A 5,079-nucleotide genomic window follows, 5' to 3' on the forward strand; every position below is an offset into this window, starting at 1 on the left:
CCTGAGTGTTCATCTTTAGGAGACTGTATAGATGTTACTCCAGTGATGCTTCAGCTTCTAATTTTCTTTAATCAAACCACCAGGATTTGAATTTATGCTCTGTGACCTTGAGCAAATTACTTCTCTCTGAGCCCATTTCCTCATCTATAAATTGGAAATTCTGAAAAAATTCTTCCTTGGAAGAGTTGTGCTGAGACTTTAGTGTGACAGTATGCGCTAAACACCTGGCACATGGAGAAGCCCAGTAAATAATGGCCAGGAGCTGGGCGCGGTGGCTCATGCCTGTAATCCCAGCACTTTGAGAGGCTGAGGTGGGTGGATCACTTGAGATCAGGAGTTCGAGACCAGCCTGGCCAACGTGGTGAAACCCCGTCTCTATTAAAAATTCAAAAATTAGCTGGGTGTGGTGGCAGGTGCCTGTAATCACAGTTACTCAGGAGGCTGAGGCAGGAGAATCGCTGGAACCTGGGAGGCAGAGGTTGCAGTGAGCAGAGATCACACCACTCCAGCCTAGGTGACAGACAAGAGACTCCATCTCAAAATAAATAAATAAATAAATAAATAAATAAATAAATAATGGCCAGGAGTGGTGGCATTTGAAGCTTGCAAAAGGAATTGCAAATTCATTATTGTCTTGAGTGTTCCCCATCACACCCTGTGGCTGCAGCGGGGGAGTTTGCCCAATTTAATCTATGGCACGTGGCTTGGGAGACTTCACTTCGTGGCTGTGCCCCTCAACAACTGGGTGTCCTTGTGTGAAATTGCTAACTTTTGTATTTTTTTGTAGAGATTAGGTCTTACTATGTGGCCTAGGATGGTCTTGAACTCCTGGGCTCAAGTGATCTTCCCGCCTTGGCCTCCCAAATTGTTGGGATTACAGGCGTGAGCCTCCATGCCTGGCCAAACTCCAGAGTTCTTTATTTAATACACCTATAATGAGCCAGACATTAGTGCAGGGGTGTCCAACCTTTCGGCTTCCCTGAGCCACACTGGAAGAAGAATTGTCTTAGGCCATACATAAAATACACTAACGATATAGCTGATGAGTTAAAAAACATTGCAAAAAAAAATCTCATAATGTTTTAAGGAAGTTTACAAATTTGGGGCCGGGCGCGGCTCATGCCTATAATCCCAGCACTTTGGGAGGCCGAGGAGGGCGGATCATGAGGTCAGGAGATCGAGACCATCCTGGCTAACACGGTGAAACCCCGTCTCTACTAAAAATATAAAAAATTAGCCGGGCGTGGTGGCAGGAGCCTGTAGTCCCAGCTACTCGGGAGGCTGAGGCAGGAGAATGGCGTGAACCCGGGAGGTGGAGCTTGCAGTGAGCCGAGATGGCGCCACTGCACTCCAGCCTGGGCGAAAGAGCAAGACTCTGTCTCAAAAAAAAAAAAAGAGAAAGTTTACAAATTTGTGTTGGGCCACATTCAAAGCTCTCCTGGGCCATGGGTTGGACGAGCTTGCTCTAGTGAATAAGAGAGATGAATTCCTGGCCCAGTAGAGTTTATAGTCCAGTGGAGGAGGGACAACATGAACAAGCACAGAACATCTATCAGGTAGTGAGAATAAGAAAATAAAGCCAGGTAAGGTATGGAGAATGCTGGAGTAGGTGTTGGGGAGGTGGTATGGGCTGAAAATGAGGGACCCCTTCTGCAGGACTGAGAATAGTGTACAAGCATGGCAGCAGATGCTGTTTCCCCTTGAAGGAGAAGGAGGCTGTGTTGTTAGATTGGAGTGAGAAAGCAAGGGGAACAGTGAACCAATGAATAAATGATCAGAAAGGAGCCCGGCAGAATCACGTGGTTCACTGGAATAAAGAATTTAAGAGGCCTTAGGCAATGCTGTGGAACATCCTGGTGAACTGGCTGTTGGAGACATTCTTTTGAAGATAGAATGTGTTGATATCCCAGAGTCTCATCCTGCTGGGGTCATTCCCAACAGCTGGGCTTGAGGATCTCACATAGGCCCCTCTCCTGGATCCTGGAATGTGCAGTTGGCATGTGCTCAGGAAACCTGTGAGCACTGGCCATGAGCAAAAGTCCAGATGCCCTTTTTTTTTTTTTTTTTTTTGAGACGGAGTCTTGCTCTGTTGCCCAGGCTGGAGTGCAGTGGTGTGATCCTGGCTCACTGCAACCTCCACCTCCCGGGTTCAAGAGATTCTCCTGCCTCAGCCTCCCAAGTAGCTGGGATTACAGGCACCTGCCACCTGTTATAACAGTATTCTCTGTAATGATCTATTTTAATTTAAATTAAAAAAAACTTTTTTAGAGATGAGTTCTCACTATGTTGTCTAAGCTGACTTTGAACTTCCTGGCTCAAGCAATCCTCTTACCTCAACCTCCCAAGCAGCTGGAACTACAGGTGTGTCACTGTGCCTGGCAGGAGTTTATCTTGTCCTGCTTCATGGACTGTAGTGTCCAGGGGTACCTAGAATTGTTCACTTACATGCTGGGAGCAGTGTCAGGGCATGGTGTCAGGGCACTCACCAGGCAGTGTTCTTTTATATAACAATGCAGCCTTTTTTTTTTTTTTTTAGACAGAGTTTCAATCTTGTTGCCCAGGCTGGAGTGCAATGGTGCTATCTCAGCTCACCACAACCTCCACCTCCTGGGTTCAAGCGATCCTCCTGCCTCAGCCTCCCAAGTAGCTGGGATTACAGGCATGTGCCACCATGCCCGGCTAATTTTGTATTTTTAGTAGAGACAGGGTTTCTCCATGTTGGTCAGGCTGGTCTTGAACTCCCGACCTCAGGTGATCCGCCCGCCTCGGCCTCCCAAAGTGCTGGGATTACAGGTGTGAGCCACTACACCTGGCAACAATGCAGAATTTAAAAAATGTAACAATACAGAATAGTTAACAGCAAATCTCCATATCTGGTAGAGTTAATGATCATAACTCTAAGATCTCACATTTTGCTTTTATTTTTAAAAAGTAAACTTCTAAAAATCTTATACACTGGTATGTGTACCCATGAGTAGAGCTATATTATGCTTTCTTGTCTAATTACAGGGATAAATGAAATATGATTGCTAATAGTACATGTATTTCCATTCAAGTATATATCCTAACATAACCCAATATAACCATTTAATATATTCTCTAATACAATATTATTAATTTTAAAGTGAAATGGTTCTGATCATTACTGGCCTCCTCTAAGAGTACATGACAAGTACTTAAGTAGTGGGTAGAACTGAAAGTGAAATTCCTTAATGTCTACAATTCCTGGAGCCCTCTGCGTGCAAGTCTTCAAAATTATGGTGACTTAAGTCCCACCCCACCTGTTTTCCCAGCAGTCCTGCAACAGGAGCATTTATTCCTATTTCATAGTGTGGTCTGGTGGAGCAGAGCAGTGTGGTCCCCAGGAAGGGATGAGCTGCTTTGGCTTTCCAGAGCACTCACTGGCTACATGACCTTGGGCATTCCACCTCGTTTTAAAAATGGGGCAGATAATCCTCAGGAGATTGCAAGAAGAATCAGAAAAGCTGTGCAGAGCAGCTTTGTATTATAAACACTAGGACGCTACCTACATGCTGCAGGTCCTAAACTAGTGCAGTGCCAAGCAGCACACTGGGCCTGTGGCCACTGATGTTCACAAGGCCTCATGGTCAATGGAGCTTCTGCATCTGAGCGAGCCAGTACAGATATTCATTCAGGAGCTCCAGGAAACTGGATTTGCTCTCTAGAGGGCAGCTCAAAGGGCCCATTCACTCACATTCCACCCAACGGCATTCCTGGCCTCTGGTCACAGCCTCAGCCACGGAAGTTCTGCAGGGTTTGCCAGTCTGTGGGGGTGAGGGCCCTGACACCATGAACTGCCCACTGCTCCCAGAAAGAAAGAAGAGCTTGGAATATGAGACTCCCCAGGTCTCCTGACCCTCTTCCTTCTTGGAATGAGACCCAGGTAGTGCTCAGGGGATTTCTGGTGTTGGCCATGGACAAGCAACCAGTAGTGGGCTCACTTTAGGGACGCAAACCACAAAGCCCACCTCAGGAAGCCAAATTTCAACTCTTGCCCCTGGGGCAAACTTCTAGCAACCAGGCCAGAGGCAAATGTCAGACAGGATAAGGGATGACATCCCATCAATCAAGTTGAAAATGGGAGGGACCCAGCAGTTTGTAATAAAGCCATAAAACTGGTACTGACTCTGGGTGAGAGGGAGAGGCAGGGTGGTGACTAGAGAGCTGGTTCTGTGACCTTGGGAAATGGTCTCACCCCTCTGAGCCCTGGAGATGACCTGATGGGGCAGCTAGGAGGTCCAAATGGAAGGACTGCAAATAAAAGGCACTGGGAACTCTCAGGGGCTACACACATGTGAGATCTTCCCAATGAAATCAGCCTTAGCTTTAAAACCAGGAAATTGTTAGCAACAGGCTCTCACCTTCCTCCAACACCCACAGCATTGCCTATCTCCCTGTGATAGCTTGATTCTAAAGATAACAGCCTGCCTTTACTCAGAAACCAGGACTGTGACGTGTTTTGCACACATTCTCTTTTCACTTTCACAGTGTGTGACTATGGGCATGCAACTTATGTTCTCTGTGCCTCAGTTTACTCAAGTGTTAAATAGGAATACTCACATGAGGATTACATGAGTTAAAATGGATAAAATGGATAAAAGTAGAGAGTAAATTATTTAAACTTTATCAAATCCTTGGTACATGACCTTAGTACAATTAAGTATTTGTTAAATACATACATTTTAAAGAAACGTCATCATATCCACACACCTATGAGGCACCTGCCCAGGACCACAGAGCCAATCAATCAGGTGATGAGTGATTCCAGGCCAGCAGGAAACCACCGCCCACTGACACAGGGACTGCACCATCCATCCTTGGTTTGCATGGTGCCTGCCATGCTTCCTGTATTACTGTTAAATACATGGGGCAGGCCTTTGGAGGATCCCAATGTTTTAAAAGGGCAATACGAATATGATTCTAATACATAAAAAGTATGAGGGCAGCAAGAATTTAGTTACAAAACCCAAAAATCCTCAAAGAGAAGCCACATAGCACTGTGCAGTGTTACCACTGCCTCGAGTCTGGACAGGGCACAGGTGACCAAGACAAGTCTTA

Source organism: Pan troglodytes, chromosome 23 (assembly GCF_028858775.2).
Source record: "Pan troglodytes isolate AG18354 chromosome 23, NHGRI_mPanTro3-v2.0_pri, whole genome shotgun sequence".
Lineage (NCBI taxonomy): Eukaryota > Metazoa > Chordata > Mammalia > Primates > Hominidae > Pan > Pan troglodytes.